At 35.4% G+C, this 27,240-nt stretch overlaps 1 pseudogene across 1 annotated transcript in view; it reads right to left on the reverse strand.

The window, feature by feature from the left end:
• The window catches only part of LOC137813624 (actin-related protein 2-like), a 28,818-nt pseudogene continuing 1,578 nt past the window's right edge, over nucleotides 1-27,240 (reverse strand). Inside the window, exons 7-12 of the transcript XR_016519695.1 lie at nucleotides 24,868-24,971; nucleotides 24,717-24,785; nucleotides 24,573-24,636; nucleotides 23,676-23,742; nucleotides 23,370-23,453; nucleotides 1-3,340 (exon numbers count right to left, since the gene is read on the reverse strand). The product of XR_016519695.1 is annotated as an actin-related protein 2-like (transcript). The remainder of the gene's footprint in view (nucleotides 3,341-23,369; nucleotides 23,454-23,675; nucleotides 23,743-24,572; nucleotides 24,637-24,716; nucleotides 24,786-24,867; nucleotides 24,972-27,240) is intronic.

The raw sequence follows: 27,240 nt of genomic DNA on the forward strand, positions 1-27,240 counted from the left end.
TAAATAAAAACATGATTAACCATGATTATGAACGCATACAATAATGTTCTCATACAAATCTTATCATATCATGATTGATGGCATTGAGGTCTTCTTTTGGTGTATTTTGGGGTGACATTTGCGGAAGCTTATGGTTGTTGATGGAACAAGGCCTTCCTAGGAAGTGTGGGTGCCTTGAAGGTGCATGAAGAGTGTGAGATTAGGGAGGTTCGACCAGCCCCTTTGAAGGTGTAAGGATTGAAGACTAAAACCTAGATGCTAGGCAAGGAGTAGAGATTATGGCTCAAGTTTGGCAGCATAACAATACTCAATTTAATCTTCAAATACATGAGGTTGGCTCCTCCTTTTATAGGCTAAGGAGGACTTGAAATGATGACCTAAATGATGAGCAAATGCAAACCAAATGAAATGCAAAAGAGTAGCACATGGAGGCACATGGAGCACATGGCACATGGGTACACATGGCCTCCTAACTTGCACATGGACGTCCTAGATTAGTGGAGAGCTTCTAGAAACTGTAGCTAATCTAGGTTAACTCCTCCTTAATCCTAATTTGCAGAATTTAATCAAAGTTTCATAAGGCTATGCTATTTACACCACAATTAAGACTAAGCTACACATGATGGGCTTCTTGGGCATGTTTCCCTTTTATTCGTAACGCCCTTGCTCTTGGCCTAGACGCTCCTTTTGTGTTGCCTTCATGCAATGGTTGTCCTAGACGCTCTTGTGGGTGCCCTTTATGAAAGGTGGTGTTGGGGCCTCTTCCATCATCCCCTCCCTCTTGAAAATGATTTGTCCTCAAATCTATTGCTTCTTCTTCTTCATGGCTAGGGGGATGGATGTGTATGGTTGGATGGTGTCCATCATCTCCTCCTTCTTGATAAAATCTATCCTCAGATCCACAGTGGTGATCTCGGATAACAGTCTCTTGCTTTTTCAACTATGCTTGTCCTCCCGGATCAAACTTCCATCTAGGGGAATTATCAAATAAAGAAAATGAGTTAGTTGAAGTAGTTATATAAAAATCAATTTTATGAAGTTGCCATTTTTGTTTTTCTTTTGTTTTTGGCAACTTTTTACAATATTTCTCTTTTGATCGTTGTATGTGTTCTCTAATCCTTTTTTTAAAATTTTCAATCTTTGTTACTTTTTCCGTAGGCACAAGTCCTTTAGAAAATGGTAACAACTTAAAAGGAGAAATAGAATTAAGTCCACATACAATTTCAAATGTAGAAATATTAGTAGTCTTGTGGACTACTTTATTATATGCATGCTCATCTCTAGAGTTGTGTGTGTACTTCATGATTACTCTAGGTATAGTAGAAAGAACTATGTTTTCAATTTCAGTGTGACCATTCTTTTGAGGATGATAAGAATTTGAAGAGTACAACTTAGTTCCAAGTTTTTCTAAAAGTATCCTCAAAAAATGGTTGTCAAAGTTTGGAGCTCTTTTCAATACTATGCTTAGAGGTAAACTATGAAGTTTCATTACTTCTCTAGAGAAGAGCTTATCCATAAAAATGGAATCAATACCTTTTGTGGTCCAAGGAAGCTCTAATATAAAATCTAGCTTTATATCTTCCCATGGATCATTTGCAAAAGGTAAAGGAGTATAGAGTTCATGAGCCATCGCCTTAGATGTATTTTTAAAACAAGGAATGTATCTAGGGTAATGTGTTTGAACATCTTTTCTCATGGGTGACAAGAGTTTTCCTTTTAAAAGCTCTAGAGTTTTATCAACTCTAATTTGGCCCATGAGTTCTCCTTCATGAAGAAATTTTCTCTTATGTGTAAAGGTAGTCTTGTTGTTACAACCATTGTTTATGAGAATTTGTACATTTTGCAATGGTTGTCTCAATAAGACATGACAAGTTTCTTTAGGCACTAGCTCACATAAAAACTTGTCTTTGTAGATGCCTATAGATAACTTGTCCTTCACTTGGTGATATCTTAACACATATGAGAAATAATCTACTTCATCTCTATCTATGCAAGCCTCTTTCAAGGACTCTTCTTTTTTTGACTAGGCTTGCAAGTGTTCCTTTACAAAAGGTAAGGCTAGGTTGTTCAACAAGAAGCATATTTTCAAAGGTATTTTCAACTTTTACTTCTTGTTGAATGACCTTGTGGGAAAGAACACTCTTTTCCCACACCTTTTGTTCTTCAAGGGTTTTCTCTTGATTTTCTATTTTTAATATGCTTGTAAGGGGTGTTATAAGGTATTCCTCATTCTTTCTAGATTCACACCACCCCTCACTTGGTTTTTCTTTTTCTTTTTCTTTAGCTTCCCTTTCGTCTTCCTCTCTTTTCTTTTGTATCTTTCTTTCCTTCTTTACTTTATGGGAAGCAAACAATTTTTCTACCCTCATTTCCCAATCTAAGCAAGCTTCTATATTTTCTTTTCCATGGAAGTGTACCCTAGCCTCTCTTGGGCTTTCTTGTTCTCTTCTATCTCTTCTATGTCTTCTAGGGGGTGCTTGATAATAATCATTTATTCTAAGGCTTCCCTCCCCAAAAGAATCATGATCTTTAGAGATAGATGCATGAGAAGGTAATTTTTTTGAAATGTGAGACTTCTCATCCTTTGCTTTAGTCAATTCATTAGTTTTGGTCTCATTCTCCAATTGTTTAGATGAAATTGATTGAATATCCTTGGAAAGTTGTTTTAAAAGAGATTTCAAGGATTTCACATCACTTTTAAGAGATTTTGAGGAGTGAGAAGACATGACTAAAGCTTTGTATATAGAAATGTTTTACTTTAAGAAAGATGAGGAAAGCTAATGAAGGTAGTTTTCCATGTAAGAGAGGTGAGTCACAATGGACTACTTAAATACCAAGTCTTGCCTTAGCCAAAAACACTTCACACAAATCTTTCTTTAGGTAAATCACTTAAAACACAATGAGAATGGGAAAATCAAATTTTATGCAACAAAAACAATGCAAGCTATCTAACAACTAAAGCAATTTATCAAAGCTTTAAACAAGACCAAACAAAAGCAATTAAGCAAAGTTAAACAAAAGCAATTGGCGTAATTAAAGCAATTAACAAATGCTAAGCTTGAAAGTTTAAGCTAGTCGGCCCTAGGTGAGGCTTCTTGGACACTTGGAGCCCTTGAAGACACATTCACCGTCTAATTGCGTGATTAACAAGTAATTAACAAGAGTTAAATTGCAAATAAATTAAATGACACTCCCTTTGTTGTTTTTCTAATTGCACTCCCTTTGTTGTTTCTTCTTTGTTGGGCCTTCCAAGGTGTGTGGTGTATTTAGTATGTGTTTGTTGCTGCCCCTTGCCTTTGATCCTCTTGGAATTAGGTAATTAAATTCTTCAATCCAGCACCTATTAAGCAAAGCTAAACTCCCCTCAAGTCAATTCTCACTCAACAAGTACCAATTGATATTTAATCCACCACAAAGCTTAGAGGTCAAAGAGAGAAAGCAAGAAACAAATTAATTTGAAAAAACAGTACCACACAAATGGAATTAAATGTGACACAACTTAGAAAGAGTTCAAATGAAATTAGACAAGCAAATAAAAAGGCACTCAAAGAAAGGATGGCACACAAAAAGGAACCTATGGAATAACACTAGATTTGATTTAAAAACCAAAAACAGCACCATTAAAACAAAATGTTGTGGTCCAGAATGCGTGACTTTCACAGATTTATGCTGAGCTGGCTCTTTAATATTTGCTTCTGAAAATTGATACTCAAACAAATCAATAAACAAATAAATCAAGAAAAGTACTACTAAGATTTGTTGACAACTTTTGGAATCACATGACTTGACAAAACTTATAGATTCAGAAAATAAAATGACTCAAACATATTAATATGAACCGAATAGAATTTCAATCAAGACTCAAGCAACCTAAAAAATAAAAAACAGCAACACAATGTATCAAGAATCCTACACAAAATTGAAATAAGATGCTCAAGCACAATTTGAACAAAAACTACCGATTGAAATGAATAGAGAAGCATTCAAATCATATTAAAAACATAAAAAAACAGCAAGACAACTTGAAATGGAGATGAACAACTCGGAAATAAGAAGAACTCAAGAACAAAAATGAGAAGAGAAACTTATCTCTTGAAGACCATAGCTCTGATACCAAATGATGGCATTGAGGTCTCCTTTTGGTGTATTTTGGGGTGAGATTTGCGGAAGCTTATGGTTGTTGATGGAACAAGGCCTTCCTAGGAACTGTGGGTGCCTTGAAGGTGCATGAAGAGTGTGAGGTTAGGGAGGTTCGGCCAGCACCTTTGAAGGTGTAAGGATTGAAGACTAAAACCTAGATGCTAGGCAAGGAGTAGAGATTATGGCTCAAGTTTGGCAGCATAACAATACTCAATTTAATCTTCAAATACATGAGGTTGGTTCTCCTTTTATAGGCTAAGGAGGACCTGAAATGATGACCTAAATGATGAGCAAATGCAAACCAAATGAAATGTAAAAGAGTAGCACATGGAGGCACATGGAGCACATGGCCTCCTAACTTGCACATGGACGTCCTAGATTAGTGGAGAGCTTCTAGAATCCGTAGCTAATCTAGGTTAACTCCTCCTTAATCCTAATTTGCAGAATTTAATCAAAGGTTCATAAGGTTATGCTATTTACACCACAATTAAGACTAAGCTACACATGATGGGCTTCTTGGGCATGTTTCCCTTTTATTCGTAACGCCCTTGCTCTTGGCCTAGACGCTCCTTTTGGGTTGCCTTCATGTAATGGTTGTCCTAGACGCTCCTTTGTGGTCCTAGACGCTCCTTTTTGGGTTGCCTTCATGCAATGGTTGTCCTAGACGCTCTTGTGGGTGCCCTTTATGAAAGGTGGTGTTGGGGCCTCTTCCATCAATGATTCTCACATATATCCATAAAATCAAGAAGGAATAGGCACTTGCCTTGATCCATGAGTGATCCTACTTGAGCAATTACTTTATCTCCTTTGTCCCAATCTATCTCTTAGCAATTCCGTTCTTGTCACACACTTCCGTGATGGTTAACAGTAAGACAACTATTATTTGCAGAGACAGAACCCTATAGCCTTTAGTTCCCAATCTCCATTAGATGTAGGTTTTCATTAGGTATATCATCAGATATATATTTCTCACGTTAACCAATGGGTCCTTTATTCTATTATTATTATTAAATCATATTTGGGCCCAAAGCCCAAACTCTAAGTCATGTGAGTCACTTTATAGAAATTAATTTACATAATTTCTTACAAACATCACATGTACATAACTTATTGTATACAATCTTTCAGTTACAAATTAGCAAATGGGAAAATGAAATTTAACCAAAATTGTAAGAAAATTAAAAAATGCAGTAAATTTAACACTAGATCATTTATAGACAATTGTCTTATATACTATCTAGTAACACCAAATGTACAGACGAAACCATAATGACACGAAAAAAAATGCAACGTGATAAAAAAAAATGAACAAAATTAATAAGATGACATTGTTATACTGTTTAGCTTACAAATGCTGGCTAGTTTGCCTGATGGTTGCTTGATAGAAAACGAATGGAATTTGATGAAATGTTTTTCATACATCGATTAAACCTTTTAGTAAGTAATTGCTTACTAAATTGTATAATAGGTATATGAAGAGATGGCAAAAAAAAGAGAAGAAGTGAAAACTTAAATGACGAAAACGTAAATGAAGAATCTTAAATTGTGTTAAAAGTAAGTGACTAGAAAAGTAAATTAATGGGAATGTAAATTGCAAAAAAATTAAAGTGATAGAAAATTAAAGTGCAGAGAAAGTAAATGGATTTAAAACGTAAAACAAAACATTGAGAAAAATGTAAATGAAATTGAATTAAAACGTAATTGAATTGATTTGTAAATTAGAATTATAAAGTGTAGAAATGTAGAAGAACAAGAATTAAAACTTGAAAATAAGAAAAGTGAAATTTAGAATTGAAACGAAAAACAGGGAACAAAAACCATGGTTAATAATCTTCATCTTCAATTTGCAAGAGATCCAAATCTAGAATCCTTGTCACTAAAGAGTTCCCAAAAATATTTTTGAAGAATAAGGACATTAACAAAGATTATTGCATGACACTATTCTTGTTTCACTGTTTACCCATTTCCAAAACTGAATTCAACCTAAACAAAGATTTCAAAACAACAAATGTAAAGAGAAGAAGAAACAATGAAAAAAAAATATAGAACAAAACAAAGAACTTATATTAAAATTGAGTTGTCAAAAATAGAAAATAGAAAACAAAAAACTAAATTAATCTATTTCATACTTCAATATGTTGTATTGTTCCTTCTACTTCGCACTCCTCTCTATTTATAAAGTTTCTACTTGAGAATGGGTTTTCAGTTTTTACATCTAATGATCCCCCGATTCTCAGTTACATTTTTAACTAACTTCTATAGTTTTTTTCTTTTCAAGTGTTGTTGGCCGTCTAACGTAAGTTACTACTTTCATTGACCTTCTATTGCCTATTTCCAGCAGGTTTTCATGAGTTAAGCTTATGGTCTCTGGTACAATCCAAGTAGCCAAGAAGATGACCAAGGACTCGAGAGACAATTCACACTGTGAGCAGTCATCTTAACAATCAAGTCAAGACCCCACCAAATATCAGACGGACCTCAGCAGAAGAAGAACTAGCCATAGACCAGAACATCAAATGTTCTTTCTTCTGGTCTTATTAAAAGACAAAAAAATGTTTGTAAATAAATTGGGCACACTTTGTGGGTCCAAATAACAAAATAGGCTAGAATAGGTTCACTTAGCATAAAAGGAAGTGTACTTAGCGAAATGGGCTTGTACCAAGCCCACTTTTTCAAGACAAGGCACCTAGAATTAGGGTTTTTAACCTACCTTCTTGAAGCTATGCCTAAATTTTGACCATGGTCAACACCCTAGGTAGCCCCTCTCCCTTGCCATTTCTACCCTTGACCCATCTTGCCCACCAAGACACCCCTTCCTATAAATAGGGTGTATTGCCTCATGTATTTTCACATTGAGATTTTAAGTAAAGAAACTTTGCAGGAGTGATTTTGTGAGACTTGTGAGCTCATGTTGGGTCTTATCTTAGGTGGGTAATATCTCAAGTGGCGACTCTTGCATCACTCATATTGGAGTCCCTATGCTCCAAGTGGCGTGACTTCATTTCTCCATAAGCTCTCTTCATCCCTTCCACTTTTACTATTTATTTTGCGCCATCATCCCTTCCATATTTATTTTGTTCCTTATCTCTATTTCCACTGCATCATTTGTCACCTTATAATTGTCTTTTCTCTTTGCCCTTCAGAAATGAACCTTCACACTTACTTAACCACTTGATTAAGCTCGTGTCCAGTGAGAATCTTTTTAAGGTTCTCACCTTAAATTTCTAAAACAAAAATCATAAACAAAGTGCCACCATAAAATGTGCAACTCTTAAATCAACTCATATCAGTCTCTAACTTCCCTTCTTAAGTAGCTTCGTCCATAATTCCTAAGTCCATTTTAGATCCAAGATAGTTTTTTAAAAGGTCAAAATATTACATTAGACGAATCAAACAAAATATGAACTTGAAGAAGTCAATTTAAAAACATTTTTGTAGAAATTATTTTTATCTCGCAGATAGTACAAACTATTATAAAAACAGTAAATAAGATTAAAAGAAAACCAAGGAAATGAAATTAGTATAAAGAAATACAACAAAATTGAGAATTATTAGTGCCTCATCTACCATGCCACTTAGCAGTTGGAGATTCATGTCCGCAATCTAGTTTTTGAACTCACGATGTCTTTGGATGACTGGGAAGAACTACCCTTCCCACAATCCATGTCAAAACCTATTAAAAACAAAACTCATGCAATAACAATAACATAACACATAAATATTCATTGTGAGAAAATGTGAACATGAAACCAACATAACTTGCCACTAATAATATAATTTATTACATTAATTTAATTATTTGCATAATCTCTCCACATTGTTGAGATTATGAGAGTCTAACTTCAAGAGGGACTGACTTATACTTAGAGAAATTTTCGCAAAAACACACTTTAAGACATCCTAGCAGATAAAGAACAGATTTATTTATAGAAAAACATATTGATTTTCTTGTTCAGGGTGTAAATCAGAAATACAACATATTAGTTTAAAGATTAATATATTTTATTTTTGACTTAAGAATTCTATCTAAAAATAGTTCTTATCTTTATACAAAGATAATATTGAAATTTGTATCAAGAATAAAAGTTTTGAATTCAATGAGTTATCATAGATTCACTTTAGTTTTAAAACGAAGATCTTGAAAAACAAATCAAGTAAGATTAAGATCCTTAATTTTGTTTTAAAACCATAATCTTTGAAACACACATTTCTAAAAGATTTATTCAAACTATTTCTGCAAAAGATTGATCAAGAATAAAAGAATAATCCAGTAAACACTTTCCTTTTAAAAACAGAATTGATATGAAGAGTTCAAAAACAGTTCTAAACCAAGATTGTTTTTAAGAGACTTATTTTTTAAGAATAAGTCTTTCAAAGTTAAGGATTCCTTGAGTTTTAATATTAATTAAAGTCTTATCTTAATCTTGAAACAAAAAGTGGTTCAGATCAATACAACAGTGAAAATAACAGGTTCAATTCTAAAACAACAGATTCATTTTATCACATATTTGCAGATTTCAGTTTTAGAGGCAGTGAATGAGACAGAAGAATAGCACACACAAGTTTATACTGGTTCACTCAACAAAAAGCTACATCTAGTCCCACCTTATACCAATATGGATTCCACTATAAAAAAAATCATACAAATTACTCAGTTCTTGAACCCTCCAAGAACCAAGATCACAAATTGAAACACACTATTTCAGCAACACTCTACTTCAAGAAACACTATCAAGAAGCATACACAACAATACTTTTACAAAAAACAAAAATTAGGAAAGAAAACACCTTGATTGCAGACTCACGAGTTCAAACCAGGACTCTCGCAGCTGCAGCACTTGACAGTGTTGAAGATGGTTGCTGCCCCTTCAAGATTGTGTTTGATGAAGACTTCTATGTACATTTCATTTGTATTTTGCTTTGCTTTAAGTGTGTCTTAGGTAGTGCTTAGAGGTTGTGATGGAGGAGGGCCAAGCACACCTACCCAAGGAAGCCAAGGCACAAGCCAAGGAGAGCGTCTAGACCAAGACCAAGACCAAGGTGAGCGTCTAGGACGTGAAGGTGAGCGTCTAGGACGTGAAGGTGAGCGTCTAGGACGTAAAGGAGGGAGGCTATCCATGGAGCTAGACCGTCTAGGCCCCCTTACAAGATCCATGGCCAAACATGCTCACACACAAGTAAATGAAGCCACGGATGGAAGAGAGAAGGCTTTGTATATGTTTGCATAAAGGCCCATTAGGGGTACTTAGTAGATAGGATAGTGTAGAAAGCACTTTTGATGGAAACATTCTAGAAACTAGGGTTGTGTGGCCGGTCATTGCACATGGCACATGGCTTAGCATTTAGATTTAATTTTGGTTTTCTTTTCCTTAGAAGATAGCTTAACATTTACGTCCAAGATAGCTTATAAATAGGAAAGCTATCTCATTGTATTTTTCAAGTTTAATTGAGTAAGGTTATGCTGCCATTTTTGTGCACAAACTTTACTTCTCCTAGAAATCTAGGCTCTAAACTTCAATCCTTTCACCTTCTCCCTTGAGCTGGCCGAACCACTCAAACACCATACTCATCATGCACCTACAAGGCCAACACAACTCCTAGGAGGGTCTTGATCATCTCACCCATTGCTTCCGCACCTTATTTTCTACTTTGATTCAAGAAGAACACATGAAAATGCCATCATTTGGTATCATGAGCTTTTGGTTCTTCAAGATGAGTAGCTTGGTCTTTTAAATTTTAGTTCTTCTTTATTTCATATTGTCATCTACTTTCCTTACTTGTCTTGCTGTTTTTTACATTTTAAATTGTTCTTGGTGTGCTTATGGAAGATCCAACCGAAGCACAATTGTTCAATTGATCTTGAACAAATTCTGTGCAGCTTGTGATAGGATTCCTTACACCATTGAGTGGCTGTTTTCTTTTAGGAATTTGAGTCCTTATTGCTTTCTTAATTTTGCTTCATTTTATGCTTTGAGTCTTTATTTTCTGAATCTATAAATGTTGTGTCAAGTCATGTGAATCCATATTTGTCAACAATTCTTAGTAGTCCTATTATTGGCTTGATTGTTTCTTGCTTTTGGGTCTCTTTAAATTGTTTGAATCTACTGTTCTTTGATCCTTTGGTGCCTTTTTATTTTTAGTTTGAGTTCATAATTGTGTCTTAGTTCTTACACAATTTCCGTTCTTACAATTCCATTGTGTCTAAACTTTGGTATTTTGCTGTTTTTTGTTTCCAGTTTTCAGTTTCCCCTGTTTACACCTTCTCTGTTTTGGCTGTTTTAACCCAGAAAAATATTTTCACCCATAGAAAAATTCTGATTTTCTGGAAAATGCAAGTTTAAAGTGTTATAGAAAAGACAAAAAAAGAATTAGGTCAAAAGAAGCAACAGAAAAAAAATGATAAATCTTACAAAATCAGAGTGCAAATCTTGAGCGCTCCAGCTGGCCTAACCGAACACCAATTTTGAAAAATTTATTAAAAAAAAATGGTGCATCCGTTTTGAGTGAATCCAAAGCCAGATTTTAGATAAGATCCTGAATATCTTGCATAACAAATTTCAGAGCCAAATTCCAAAAATACAGATCAGCATAAATCAGGGAACAAACACGTTTTCTGGCCCACAACATTTTCCAGTGGTGCTGTTTTTTTATTTGGTCATCTAATCTAGTGCTTTTCTTTAGGAATTTTTTTTGTGTGCCAACTTTTATTGAGTACCTTTAATTGTTTGCTTTAATTTCTTGAATCTCTTTCTAAGTTGTCATATTATAAATCCTTTTGGTGGTACTGTTTTCTTTCAATTAAATTTGTTTCTTGCTTTTGTTCCTTGACCTCTCTTTTTGGGTGCTGGAATTTAATTTCTCCCTTGGTGCTTATGTGCATGGAATTTGACTTGGTTTAAGGTTTAGCCCTTGTGAATAGGTGCTGGAAATTGGAGAATTAAAGCCAACATTCTAAGGAGGAGACAAAGCCAAAGCCGAAACAAACTTCCTTGAAACAAACACTACAAACATTTAGGAGATCAACAATCAAGACAACAAAGAAGTGCACTAACCAAAAGGAGGAACAACAAAGGGAGTTTTCTTATTTCCCTTTGCAACTTGGTTTATTGTTAATTACCTCTTTTAATTACGTTTTAGACGGTGAGTGTGTCTTCAAGGGCTCAAAGTGTCCAAGAAGCCTCACCTAGGGCCGAATAGTATAGCATTCTTGATTAGTAATTGTTACTTGTTTGTAATTGCTTTTCTTTTGCTTTCATAGCTACGTCTTGCATGTTTATTTTTGTCTAATTTGTGTGCTAAACCGACTAGCTTTGATTGCATAGTTAGCTTGCATTGTTTTCTTGCATTTATTTCTCAACTTATTTGTGTTCTAAGTGTTTCACTAAGAGAAAGTCTTGTGTGAAGATATTGGGGGATAGTTTTTGGCAAGGAAAAGGCTTGGTACTTAAGTAGTCCTTTGTGACTCACCTCCCTTACCTGGAAAACTACCTTCTTTAACTTTCCTAAACTTTCTCAAAGTAAAACACCTATATACACAAAGTTTTAGCCATGTCTTCTTCTTCTCACTCTCCAAAGTCTATAGAAAGTGAAGTAAAATCTTTGAAAACTCTTTTAAAAGAAGTATCCCAAGCGGTACAATTGATATCTTTTAGACAATTGGAGAATGAGAACAAAATCAATGAGTTGGCTAAAGCTCAAGAAGAGAAGTCACAAAAATCACAAAAAAAAAAAAGAAAACTCATGCATCCCATTCTCAAAGTATTGAGTCTCTAGGGGAGGGAAGCCGTAGAATCAATGATTATTACCAACCACCCCCTAGAAGAACTAGGCAAAGGGAACAAGAGGTGCCAAGGGAAACAAGAGTAGACCTACCTCATTTTCATGGAAAGGAAAATGTAGAAGTATATCTAGATTGGGAGATGAAGGTAGAGCAACTTTTTGCTTGCCATAGGGTAAGTGAGGAACGAAAAGTACCCTTAGCCACCCTTAGTTTCCAAGGGAATGCCATGTATTGGTGGACCTCTCTCGAAAGAGATAGACGTCTTCATAGGGAACCTTCCATTACATATTGGAATGACCTTAAGGGAGCCCTAAGACGTCGACATATACCCTCTTACTACCATAGGGAGTTGATGGACAAGCTCCAAAGACTCCAACAAAGAAATATGAGTGTAGAGGAGTATAGACAAAAGATGGAGCTCTATATGATGAGAGCCTCTATTAGAGAGGAAGAGGAAACCACCATAGCTAGGTTCCTTAGTGGCCTATCACTTGAGATAAGAGATAGAGTAGAGCTCTTACCTTATCAAGACTTGAATGATTTGGTTCAACTTTGCATTAAAGTTGAGCAACAAAACTTGCGCAAAACCTCAAGTCAAAAGGTGAGCCCCTATTCTAGCTTTTATCCCAAGAAAGAGTTTAGAAGGGAGGGTAGTACATCCAAGGAAAAACCAAAAGAGCCTACCAAGCCCTTCACCAAAGAAACCTCAACCCCACCTATCCGAGCTAGAGATGTTAAATGTTTTAAGTGCTATGGTAGAGGGCATGTGCAAGCACAATGTCCAAACCAAAGGACTTTGTTTCTTAAAGGTGTAGATGAGTACACTAGTGGCGAGGATGAGCCTAGTGAGAGAGAGGAAGGGGGAGAGGATGAGAGGGTAGCTCCACTAGAGGGAGAATTGCTTATGATTAGGAGAACCCTCAACAATCACCCTAGCACATCCATGGAAACACAAAGGGAGAACATCTTTCATACAAGATGCAATGTTTTAGAAAATATATGTTCCCTCATTGTGGATAGTGGATCTAGTTGTAATTGTTGTAGTGCTAGGATGGTTGAAAAGCTTAATCTACAAGTAGTTCCTCACCCAAAACCTTACAAACTTCAATGGCTTAATGAAAATGGGGAACTACATGTAGACAAGCAAGTGGAAATCAAGTTTTCCATAGGGAACTACAAAGACAAAGTTTTATGTGATGTAGTGCCTATGGAAGCTTGCCATATCTTATTAGGGAGACCATGGCAATTTGATAAGAAAACCTTGCATGATGGTCTCACTAACGAGATTTCCTTCACCCATAAGTATAAGAAGTTTGTACTTAGTCCTTTACCACATTCTCAAGTGGTGAAAGACCAAATACAAATGAAACAAAAGAGGGATGAGGAAAACAAAAAAAAAAAGAGCTAGAAAAAGAGAAAATCCTTAGGGATAGAAAGGCGTGGGAGAAGAGTGTTCCTTCCCACAAGGTTGGTCAACAAGAAAAACCTCTTGAAAATGTTTTTGAAAACTTGCTTCTTGTTGAACAACCAAGCCTTATCTTTTGTAAAGGAGCACTTACATGCACTGCCACAAGTAGTGAACTCATGGTTTTACCTCCTCAAATAGAAAACCTTTTGAGTGAATTTGAAGATCTATTCTCCCAAGAAGGACCCATTGGGTTTCCTCCTCTTAGGGGGATAGAACATCAAATTGACTTTATACCGGGGGCAAGCCTACCAAATAGGCCTGCTTATAGAACCAACCCCGAGGAAACAAAGGAGATAGAATCACAAGTTCAAGACTTGTTGGAGAAGGGTTGGGTTCAAAAGAGCCTAAGCCCTTGTGCTGTACCTGTCTTGTTGGTGCCCAAAAAGGATGGAAAATGGCGTATGTGTTGTGATTGTAGAGCAATCAACAACATCACCATCAAGTATAGGCATCCAATCCCGAGGCTTGATGATATGCTTGATGAATTGCATGGGTCAACTCTATTCTCCAAGATTGACCTTAAAAGTGGATATCACCAAATTCGAATCAAGGAGGGTGATGAGTGGAAAACCGCTTTTAAGACCAAATTTGGATTATATGAGTGGTTGGTGATGCCCTTTGGGCTTACTAACGCTCCAAGCACATTCATGAGGCTTATGAATCATACCTTAAGGGATTGTATAGGTAAATATGTAGTAGTTTACTTTGATGATATCTTAGTATATAGTAAAACCCTAGAAGACCATCTAAGCCACCTTAGGGAAGTTCTTCTAGTCCTTAGGAAAAATAGTCTTTTTGCCAATAGGGATAAGTGTACCTTTTGTGTAGATAGTGTAGTCTTCTTAGGCTTTATAGTAAACAAAAAGGGGGTGCATGTAGATCCCGAGAAAATCAAAGCCATCCGCGAGTGGCCAACTCCACAAAATGTAAGTGAAGTAAGAAGTTTTCATGGGTTAGCTAGCTTCTATAGAAGGTTTGTGCCTAATTTTTCTAGCCTAGCTTCTCCTTTGAATGAACTTGTAAAAAAAGATGTTGCATTTTGTTGGAATGAAAAGCATGAGCAAGCCTTTCAAAGGCTAAAAGCTCAACTCACCAATGCACCCATCCTATCTCTCCCAAATTTTTCCAAAACTTTTGAGATAGAGTGTGATGCATCGGGGGTAGGCATAGGTGCGGTTTTGTTGCAAGGTGGACACCCCATTGCTTATTTTAGTGAAAAACTCCATGGTGCCACCCTCAACTACCCCACCTATGACAAAGAGCTCTATGCTCTTGTGCGAGCCCTAAAGACTTGGGAACACTACCTTGTGTCCAAAGAATTTGTTATCCATAGTGATCACGAGTCTTTAAAATATTTAAAGGGCCAACACAAGCTCAACAAGAGACATGCTAAATGGATGGAATTTCTTGAACAATTTCCTTATGTAATCAAATACAAGAAAGGGAGCACCAATATAGTGGTCGATGCTCTTTCAAGACGGCACACACTCTTTTCAAAACTAGGTGCCCAAATTCTTGGATTTGACCACATAAGAGAGCTTTACCAAGAAGATCAAGAACTCTCATCCATCTATGCTCAATGTCTACATAGAGCACAAGGAGGTTACTATGTGTCCGAGGGATATCTTTTTAAAGAAGGAAAACTTTGCATTCCCCAAGGAACACATAGAAAACTCCTTGTCAAAGAATCACATGAAGGGGGACTCATGGGCCATTTTGGAGTTGATAAGACTCTAGATCTTTTAAAAGCAAAATTTTGTTGGCCATACATGAGGAAAGATGTCCAACGACATTGTTCTAGATGTATCTCATGTTTAAAAGCAAAGTCTAGAACAATGCCGCATGGACTCTACACCCCTTTGCCGATTGCAAATGCTCCTTGGGAAGACATTAGCATGGATTTCATTTTAGGACTTCCTAGGACTGCAAGAGGCCATGACTCTATTTTTGTGGTAGTGGACCGTTTTAGCAAAATGTCCCACTTTATTCCATGCCACAAAGTAGATGATGCTCAAAATATTTCTAAACTCTTCTTTAGAGAAGTGGTGAGACTCCATGGTCTCCCTAGAAGTATTGTGTCCGATAGAGATCCCAAGTTTATAAGCCACTTTTGGAAAACTCTTTGGAGTAAACTTGGAACAAGACTACAATTTTCAACTTCTTGTCATCCTCAAACGGATGGGCAAACCGAAGTAGTCAATAGATCTCTTGGAACTATGCTTAGGGCTATCATGAAGGGCAGCCACAAATCTTGGGATGAGTACCTTCCCCACATTGAATTTGCTTACAATAGAGTGGTTCACAAGACTACTAATGCTTCTCCTTTTGAGGTAGTATATGGTTTTAATCCTCTCACGCCCATGGATTTGATACCCCTTCCTAACCCCCAAGATTTTGTGCATAAGGAAGGAGTACTCAAAGCTGATTTTGTCAAGAAAATGCATGAGAAGATTAAAATTCAAATACAACAACAAAATGAGAAGTACACAAAATACAACAACAAAGGGAAGAGAGAAATAATTTTTGAGGAAGGAGACTTAGTTTGGCTTCACCTTCGCAAAGATAGATTTCCAAATCAAAGGAAAGTCCAAACTAAGTCCCCGAGGTGATGGACCTTTCCAAGTTCTCAAGCGAGTCAACAACAATGCATATAAGTTGGACCTACCTCTTGAATATGGAGTACATGACACTTTTAATGTAATTGATCTTTCTCCATTTGTAGGTACCAATGACGATGACGAGCTGGATTTGAGGACAAATCCTTTCCAAGGGGGAGGGGATGATGGAGGAGGGCCAAGCACACCTACCCAAGGAAGCCAAGGCACAAGCCAAGGAGAGCGTCTAGACCAAGACCAAGACCAAGGTGAGCGTCTAGGACGTGAAGGTGAGCGTCTAGGACGTGAAGGTGAGCGTCTAGGACGTAAAGGAGGGAGGCTATCCATGGAGCTAGACCGTCTAGGCCCCCTTACAAGATCCATGGCCAAACATGCTCACACACAAGTAAATGAAGCCACGGATGGAAGAGAGAAGGCTTTGTATATGTTTGCATAAAGGCCCATTAGGGGTACTTAGTAGATAGGATAGTGTAGAAAGCACTTTTGATGGAAACATTCTAGAAACTAGGGTTGTGTGGCCGGTCATTGCACATGGCACATGGCTTAGCATTTAGATTTAATTTTGGTTTTCTTTTCCTTAGAAGATAGCTTAACATTTACGTCCAAGATAGCTTATAAATAGGAAAGCTATCTCATTGTATTTTTCAAGTTTAATTGAGTAAGGTTATGCTGCCATTTTTGTGCACAAACTTTACTTCTCCTAGAAATCTAGACTCTAAACTTCAATCCTTTCACCTTCTCCCTTGAGCTGGCCGAACCACTCAAACACCATACTCATCATGCACCTACAAGGCCAACACAACTCCTAGGAGGGTCTTGATCATCTCACCCATTGCTTCTGCACCTTATTTTCTACTTTGATTCAAGAAGAACACATGAAAATGCCATCAGGTTGTCTAATAAGTGTGCTTTTTGCTGAGTAACTCACCTCATAACCATTGGCCATGTGATAAGAACAAGCATAAGTTTTCTTAAACTGTTTTTCACATGTTTTACAAAAAACACATTTACTGCATAAAAATAAATCTGTTCTTTTCTAAATAAACAGATTCATTTTTACACTGATGCCTTGGCTAAGTCTTGTAAAAATTAGATTTTGTGCATCATGTATTTTGACTAAGTCTTCTATCTTTCAAAACGACTGAGTTTTAAATAGTTAAACTTTCTCTGTTTTCGTTTTGAAAAATAAATCTTTTCATCTGTACATGAATAAATTCTTTTTGTCTCTGGTGCCATGTCAAGCTTAAACGATTTTCAGTTTTATCTCTGCACCAGAATAGTTGACTAAGTCTCCTCACTTAACAAATTCTCTAACTACTTTTGAAAATAAATCTGTTCATTTTATTTTCAATCTGTTCATTTTATAACAACTTTAACTGTTTTTCAAAAATCTGTTATAAGTTGGTTTTCTATAAAATGCAAACTTGTTTTCTGAGTTTAATAATCGTTCATACATTTGCAAAAACAAGTTTTGACATCAGAGGATTAAAAGTTTACAAAGGATTAGCATTTGTTCTTAAAAGATTTCAAAAATCAAAAAGTGTTTGTTCTTGGTTTGGTTCCAAAAGCTTGGTGTGAGGTGCAGCTACTGTTCTAGCAATCTTGCCTACTGGTTTAAGGCGAATCTTTGTATCCTCAATCAGGTGTAGTCGTTTCACTTCTCATTTCTTGTAATAGTTTGGTTGAACACTCTTCTTGATAGGTTTTCTTGGAGAGTGTGTGTGTGCTGAAATAGGTTTTTTCAGCAAGAGTACCTAAGTTCTTGTAGGTTTCAAGAACAGTGGGAATTGTACTTGGTTGTACTGTGTTTTAGTGATTTCCACCTGGTTTTGGTGAAGACTGGATGTAGCTCAGTTGAGTGAACCAGTATAACTGCTTATGTTCATTCTCTCTCACTCTCTGCAATTTCGTTTCTGCATAATTGATAAAAAAGCAAAGAAATAAATTTGTTCAATTGAAAATAAATCTGTTCCTTCTGGGCGCTGTGCATACTGTTCTTAATTTCTGAAAAACTGTCTGGTTTCAATAAGAACACTGATAATCTGTTAAAGGCTAATAAAACTGGTTGAGTGTGATAGATTGCCTCACTAATTGTCAAGCCCTTAACTGAACCTAAATCACATTAATTGGAATTAAGGGTTGCTGTTTTTGTGTTTCACTGTTTTTTTATCTGATATGTGTGTGTGTGCATCTGTAAAATCTATCTGCATAATCTTGTGATTAACCTTGCTGTATAAACGCTTTTCTAACAAAAACAGTGCCTAAATAAATCTGTTCATTTTCACATAAATCGATTTATTTTCTGTAAACTGTGTTAAACACTGTTTCTGCGAGAAAGTTTTAAAAGGTCAATTCACCCCCCCTCTTGAACTTTGGCACTATTAAACCCAACAGACAGAACCTTGAATCCCAAGCCAAAAGGAACCAGCACAAGAACACTTAAATGTTTTTAAGAAAAACTTTTAAAAACTAAGCTCACTTGTAAACCTCAATGAAAAATACTTGAAAACTGTATGCACTTTGTAATTGCAAGGGATGATTTGGAATGTGATATTGCTCTCCTTTAATAGAATCCAAATCAAAGCAGTTTTACCAAAAACAGTTTCAAAACTGTTATAAAACAACAAATTAAAACATGAAAAAACAGATAGAATTTTGTAAAGCACTTGATGATAACAAAACTAACCCTTGGTTAGTTAAAGACAGAATATGTGAACAAAACTAATTTTTTGGAGACAAAACATAATTTTGAAATATTAAAACAGTTTTGATGCAGTGCAAATGAATCAATTGTTTTATCAAACAACAAATTCAACTTTTGTGATGTAACACCAGTTTTGAAAGACTTGAGCAGAATTTTAAAAATACTTTTTAAAAGACCCTTGTGCTTAAGTTCATCACCATGGCTATGAGATATGAGGTTGAATCAAAATGCAAAATACTACTTAAAAAACTATATCCTAACTAAGACCATGGTATACAAATTATATACACCTTCAAACATATTTTCTTCGTCAAACACTTCTTCATGAAAGTTGAGTAGAATCTTCATTATCCTCAACAATCTCCCCCTGTTTGATGGAGACAAATACTCATTGCTTTGAAGGAAGAAACACGGCCATTCTCAGAGCTGATGCTGCTGCATTTTTATTAGCGGAGCTTCATAGAAAAAAAAATAGTACCAATACACCTTTCATCAAAGCACTTACCCTTCTACTCCCCATTTGTTTTCATCAAACATAGTTAATGCACAACTAAACCAGATAATAACTAGAGAGCATATATGCATAAGAAGTCAGATAATGTCTTAAGTGCTTTAGGCACATTACAATTCAGAACCAGTGCTGTGAAAAATTAAACATTGTGCATAAATCATAAAACATAGTCCAGAGAAAGCATAAAACAATGCAGAATTTAAACAAAGTAAAAATGAGCATGGAAGAAATCATTTTTCCCTATAGTAAAATTCTGCCAGCTGCTCACCTTCAATCTGATGGTCAAGTGAGGTTTTTGGTCACTTTCAAGCACAAGCTTATGTAAAAGATTTCGAATTTTTGTTTATTATAAATCATGATTTTGAAGAGTAGCAGTGATATTGATGGGAAATGGAGTATGTAAATTCCCATGCGAAGGATCACTTATGATGTTAATAAGAAGGGCAACTCGAAAGCTTCAAAAAAAAGTATGAGAACAGAAAAATGAAGAAGATAAGGTGAAGAACTTGGTTGGGAAGAAAACAACGAGAGTGATTCAAAAATTTTGTAAAGGAAGAGAAAGTTATGGGGGAAGTTGAGTAAAGGAAGAAACAGTGAGAAATTATTAAGTTCATTCCCAGGAAAGCGAGGTCAGTTAAAATGACTACTTAAGTACCAAGGCTTTCCTAGCCAGAGCTTACCTTAACGATAACTAACAAAAGTTTCCAAAAGCACAACTTCAAAACAATTTAGTAAAATGGGAAAACTGATGTATGTATGGAAATGCTCTTAAAACCAAAGAAAGATTTATCTAGTCACAAGAAAAGAAAACCCTAACATATCAAAGAGATGTAGAAAGCAAGAAAAGAAATAATAGAAGGAAATTTAAAGACAGCAAGAAGGAATGCAAATGTTAGTCGAGACCTGTGGTGATGTGCAAAGAACACTGAAAGTTCACTAACACACTACCACACTAATGCACGAATACTATTACAAAGTTCAGCAGGATTGTTTAATAAATGAGCATTTTTTCAAACAATGAAAAGAAAACAAGTACTCGAGGCGAAATGTATACGAAATGCAAAATTTTGTGATACAAAAATTGCAAGAGAAAGTAAACGTGTTTGGTAAAGCAGTAAATTTTGATTTCCGTCCTTTGAACTGAAGTAGGCTGAAAAAGCCAAGTAGAAGCCTCAAGAGAGTTGAACCACCCCACTTCTTGAAGCACCCTTCAAGCACCACCACCACCAGCATAAATTGGGGTGTACTTAGCATAAATTGGGCTTATGCCAAGCCCACCTTTCATGACAAATGCACCTAGGTTTAGACTTTTTTTTACCTACCTTTTAGAAGGTTTCTCACAAATGATGCCCCTATCGCTCTCACTCTTGCTCCTCAAGTCACTCTCTTCTATATAAAGGGTGTCTTGCCTCATGTATTTCACACGTTGAATTTTGAATAGAAAAGAAACTCTGTCATAATGTTTAGTGAGTTGAGTCTCCTATTATCCTTAGGTATTATCTTGAGTGCACTACACTTCAAGTGGCGGCTCTTCACCACTTATGTTGGAGTCTCCTCCCCCTCCAAGTGGCATGACCACACTCTCACCATCCATAAGCTTTCTCTTATATCTTCATCCTTTCTTTATTCACCATTCCCCTTCCTTTTTATGATCATGTCTTCTTCTTTTCCCCTTTTTGGTTTCTATATTGTTTGTCTTTCCATTTATGCTCTTCAATTTTCGCACCTCATGATCATCATCACCTTATATTGTGTTTTTCTCTTTTCCCTCTAGAAGTGAACCTTCACACTTACTTAACCACTTGGTTAAGTTTGTGTCCAGTGTGAATCATCTTTGGGTTACTCACCATATTATGCTTTAAATAAAAAACCATAAACAAAGTGTAACCCATAAAATGTGCAATCTTAAAATCAACTCACATCATATACCATGTTAGAAGTAATAAATTTGTCCCTAAGGACGGATATCAAACCCACAAGGAACAATTGAATTCTCAAGTATAATATTCACTAAATAGAAAACAATATTTAAAAGTTTGTTGGAAATTTTTTGTGTATGAGATTGCAAGAATGTAAATAAAGCAAATCAAAGAGTTGTGTGATTCAATTGGGAAAAATGAGATTTTGATTCATCCTTATCACTCTTTTGTATTTTAAAAAGCATATAATATTCTATCTTTAATTGATACAAACCACCTTTGGCAAGCAGATGACTAAGGACACAACATACACTTCAAAATTAGGTTAGTCATCTAAGCATACAAGACTAGGCCCCACGAGTGAATATGAAGGTGAAAGAGATCCAACTCTAGATGCACTTGATCTTCATAATATAACTTTTGATGCTAATGTGGATGCACAATTTGCATATGGGTAAGAGTTTAATGGTGATCAACATTGTGATGAAGATGATGATGATGGAGAGGATGATGTCTTTCAGAAGACTGGACATAGAAACTTGACATTTGCCCATTTCTATTTAATTTTTATGACTTTAACAACTTACATTTTGTAATATTTGTATGAACTTATTTACTCAAGGTACTTTGAACTTATATAATGGAGAACCAAAGGTCAAAACAAGGACAAGGAGGTTTGGTAGTCCTATAAAGGAGGTGAGGCGTTGCTTCGATGAGATGAAGGCGACACATGGACATAAAGTGCCTTGCAACGATGATAAAAAGCATGTGGCAACATGTAGTGTTGATTCAACCTGGAGATCATTTGGGGGTCGCTTGGGAAGATGCTTCAAATTTGGTGGTTACCAGAGAAAATTGTGATGACAACATCAGGAAGTGGGGGATGGCAAACGACAATGGAGACTTCGCCAGACAAGACTAAGACCAACAGAGCAGGATCAACCCACTCTGATACCAATCTAAGATAAATACAAAGTGATAATATATTTTAGAGAGCTTGAATCACCTTTGTTCTATTCTCATTTATATTGATAGAATTATGATACAATGAGTAGAGTAAAAAATAAAGATTAAAAGACAGAACAATTTTCCAATAAAAAACAATTTAAGACCTATTGCCTATTCTAAGAGCATCAACCAAATCCAAGTACATTTAGAATAGTTATCAATAAAGGTAACAAATTTAAAACCATAAGGTGTAGCCATATGAAAAGGATACCAAATCTTTATTATTATAGGGTACCATATTTTCTCTATTTATTGTATTGATTTTGTTTTCTTAAAATAAATAAAGCATTTACAATGTCTCTAACACATGATATCACATCAATGTTTCTATTTCCTATAATTTAACATGATATAAGAGTTTATCCTAATAAAGTTTATTAGGCCTATCATACCATTAATACCGAGTTACTATCGAACCACCCAAAAATATATAATTTCCACACTCAAGATGTTCTGGTCTTCTCGTATGGGGTTGGTTTGAAATCTCACAATGATTAAAGATAAAATGAAATTACAATATATATTCGGATGGCACAATCGGTCCAACAAATTTTGCTAGAATAGACTCTTATACTATGTTAGAAAGTGAACTTTAAGCCTAACTCAACCTCACAAAATCGGCTTGTAAGGTAAAATTTGCATTTGCTTATATACTACAATTTGGTAATATCATTAGTGAATGTGAGATCTCTAACAATACCAAAGAGGACACATTTGGAAAAAGAATTGGAAAACTCAAATCTACTCAAATTAGACGGCACGACCCCATGGAATAGGCTCAAGAGGTCCTAACGAACCTATCTTGGCGACAAGTGCAATTCAACAGAGCTAGGTGTGTGGGCTGCACCTTTCTGGCCCATCATTAACCTCAAAGGCAATGGTAGGGCCACGTGGCAACTCCATTGGCAATATGACTACCGACTTTGACCCACCACTAACCTCAAAGGCAGCAGTGGTGGATAATGGCAGTGACAATTGTTTACATAGCAGATGAGAATTCCCAAGACTGAGAGCACTTATACCAACTCGAACTATGTAAGAAAAAAAAAAATATTTTACTGATAACAATTACATCAATAACATTCTGATCAGCTCTATTTCTAACAATCAAACTCTCTAAAATAAGAAAATAAATATATGTTGAAATGAATATGAAGATCTAAGGATATTTTTCTTCTAATAACTCGCTATTTACAACAATAGATTTCAAAAGGAGTATCGTACCGTCATCCGATTATCAATATCCATTTCCTGAATGCAGCGAAAAACCATGTCAGCCATTCCATCACCTTCTACATCTATAAGTTCCTGTTCAATGAGGAAAAGGCAAAGCAATCATAAGCCAGAAAATTACATGCTAAAATTACAAAGATAGTGAAAATACTTTAGTTATGCTCTTAAAGAACAATTGCCATAACGATTCTCATAGGATTTGCACATTGAAAATACGTCATTTAAACAGCCAAAAAGTAAATATATACATATCTTTAACAATAGATAACATAAATAAAATGGACACCAAATACCTACCGGAGTGAAAAGAACCTCAGGAGCTTGGAACCTTTCGGTGCCTACTTTAATGCCTTCCATCCGGAAGCTGATTCAGAAAGGATAAATCAGCATGCAGGGAAAAAGGGGAGGATTGTTGTGAGATTGATATTGACTTGATATGATATGATGTGATGTACTACAATGTGTGATGTAATCGTAAAACCCAGAGCATGAAACCTTAGGTATACTGATTATGTAGATAAAAAATCATGAGATTAACCAACTCTAAGAGATAATGAGGATATATGGAAGCTAATCCCAAAAATAATAAGATTATGACATAACATCAAAATAATATTAGATATTCCTTATGTTCTCACAATATTAATGACAATTACCTTATGCACACATGAAGGCGATTTTTTAATCTTTCCTAGTTTAGCTCAAATTAGAAGGCAAGGAGAAATGAGGTTGTTCACAACTTTGTTTACTGTGCTGAATGAATTGCTCTAGGAATTGATTTCACCTCCCATCCCCTTCGTTGATGCTCATAGGATTAACAACACATTACTCATATTTTCCCTCATCTACACTTTTCTTGGACCCAAACAAACAGCAAAACTCTCCCCTTCCACCCTTTAAACCCAGCACTACATGGATAACAACAATGACATTAATAATAATAATAATAATAATAAATAGCACAAAGTACTTGCATGCATTCAGGAAGAAAAAGAATGAATGTAATTACCAAAAGTTTTGAAAGGCATAGGAATTGAGATTCATTGAAGAACAGATTGAAGTATCAACATAACATGACTTTTGTCCCTCTATCTTTAGGAAAAGAATTTTAACTAGAAATTCATACTAAATCTAGAACTATTTGCACAAAACTAGTCATAAAAAGATTTCAACAAATGCAGGATATCAACTTACAGTATAATTTTTAACAAGGATGGTGGTCTCAATCCCCAACTGGTATTCCCTCTTGTAGTTGTAACTGGGGGAAAAAGATGTACCTACTCAACAAAGATTACAGGGCACATGAAATCAAAGTGTGGCTTGAGATTTGTGGCCAACCTTAAATAGCATAGCTTCTCTTTGATTTCCCTAACAGTCTCAAAATCAGTAGTCCTATCTAATGCATACCTGAGGACAGAAAATTGTGTTCCGATAAGAATTTAAGCATACATAAGACATTACAACTAAAATGAAAGGAGTTAGTCCCTACCCTCTCCTTGAAAGCAAATCAACAAGATAGGAGGTTATATGTCGACCAGCAATGTTCATTTGTTTATTTATATGAGGGTAAGGACAACCATCAACAATAGGAACCTGGACGATAACTTTCATGATTAATGGTTTTGGAATGTATATAAATAATAATAATAATTTAGTATTACGTTAATGGAAAAATATTGAACATGTTAGCCACCTTTTGCACTCTTAAACCATGGGTCATACAACATAACACTTGTGTACATGATTGGTGATCATAGTGTTTCACTCATATATTACGCTTCATAATCATTCAGAAAATGGAAATAGACAAGAGGAATCCCAATTCTCAATAAAAAAATAAACAATGAATCACAAGTCACGACATTTTACATATTCAGTCTTGTTTCAAGAAAATTCCAAGGGCAGAGTAAGAGATTTTTCTTGAAGAATTGAAATAATTTCTCTACATCAATCTTAAATTATTTCCGAACTGCAAAACCATCAATGATGTTTTGAGACGAGATACATTGTTACTTGCATAGATCATTGGCTGACACACACATACAACAGGATCAAAGCCAACGACTTTGGGAGTTGTGATTCTAGCTCTCCTTTCTCAGTTGTAGGACCTTTACATAATAAGTTCCTCAATATTTAGCCTTGTTTAAACAACCACTACAATGCGGGGAATCCATTCAAGGGTATGGCTTAAATGTTTGGTATACATACACTGATAGTTGCTAAACCCATGTATATGAAAGAAAAAGGAAACATGATGGGTTCAGACTGGAGGAAGTTAGGTTAATATCAACAATGAAGGCCCGGAGGAATTGTAATCAATGAAATAGTGAAGAATTCTTTTAGTGCAGAGAAAAGGGTTCCAAAGTAGAAGGGCATGTGACAAATGATAAATGAAGGATGTGTTAGACCTCCCATTATAAAGGAGAATATGTGAGGCAAGATAAACGATGCACAACTCTGTCACAGTAGAGAGAAACAGACAGATTAGGAAATTAAGACAGCAAAAGTTAGTTTTGATTTGACAAAGTGGAGGGAGATAGGGCAGATCTTTTCAATTTCTGAATACTCTTGTAGAGGTCATAACACTTTTCTTTCCTCTGAAGATCAAGATCATCTTGTTCATGTTGTCCATTGGTCAGGGATTTGTATCTTAATAAAATTTCTTCCATTTCCTTGCAACCTGATCCAGTTCTATCAGCATGATTATGAGGTCAAAGAGGGAAATGGGAAAAGCTTACACTAATGAGCATGAGAGGATAGGGGGTAAAGAGAATTTGGAGAGATTTCTGGTAGCTTGAGGCTTGGACTAAGACTGTGACTATACTTATTTTGGGGTTCCTTAGCACTTACTTTTTATTGCAATTTTAATACGATGGGTGCCTCTTGAAAGATTGGAATCCATTGTCTAATAAATAAAGTTATTGTTTCTTCAGTTATCATGTAATAAAAAATGACTATTAATCTAGCAATTGAATTAAAATCACACAGCAAAGTTTAGAAAAATAAACTACAAGCATGCAACAAAATAGTTGGGTTTTTTTTATCTGAAAAGTATAATTCACTATAAGTTGATAGAGTACATAAGAGTATTAGTTAATTAAAATGTTATGGCAATGTTACAAATGGTATAAGCTTTCAATGAGTGGTGGATTTCAAGAAATGAGGTTACACAAAAAGTCATTAATGTAATATTGATTATAATTTAGATTTTTTCAACAAATTCATTGTAATAACAATATTCATATATTTAGGATTTAAATCAACCAACGCTAGTGTGAATGCCCATTCTGTTTTAACACTATTTAAAAAATATTTTAACGACAAGCTCACAAATCCACCATGGAATTTAAAGCTTTCATCCAATGTGTAATATTTATAAAATTACATTATATGTTAGCAATTCAATCCAAAAATATGAACAAAGCTAAACAAACTAATGATCATGTTCATGCACTGAATTGAAAGTAGCCAAATATGATATTCACATAAATGCAACAGTGAAACTCATTCAAAAGTTAGAATCCAATAAGCTTATTCAGCACCAACTTTGCAAAATATATTGTCAAAGCAGCACAACAATTCTTATAAATATTTGGGTACTTGTTAAGAATAACATATAATATTCTTTAGAGAGAGATATGACATTGTCATGTTTGATTTAGTTACTGTACCCAATTCAATCTAAGATTTGTTATAACAATCAACAAGGAAACAAGCTTGTAAGGTTTGGCATCATAAGATTTATATTAAACTGACATTATGTAAATATTGACTGTAGCAAAGGCAATGTACAAAGAAGTAAATAGTGAGATCAAAAAAGGGAACAAAAGCCAGTGTCATTATAGTGGTCATCATAAAAATT

The sequence above is a fragment of the Phaseolus vulgaris genome, chromosome 1 (genome assembly GCF_051622355.1).
Source record: "Phaseolus vulgaris cultivar YP4 chromosome 1, ASM5162235v1, whole genome shotgun sequence".
Taxonomy (NCBI): Eukaryota; Viridiplantae; Streptophyta; class Magnoliopsida; order Fabales; family Fabaceae; genus Phaseolus; species Phaseolus vulgaris.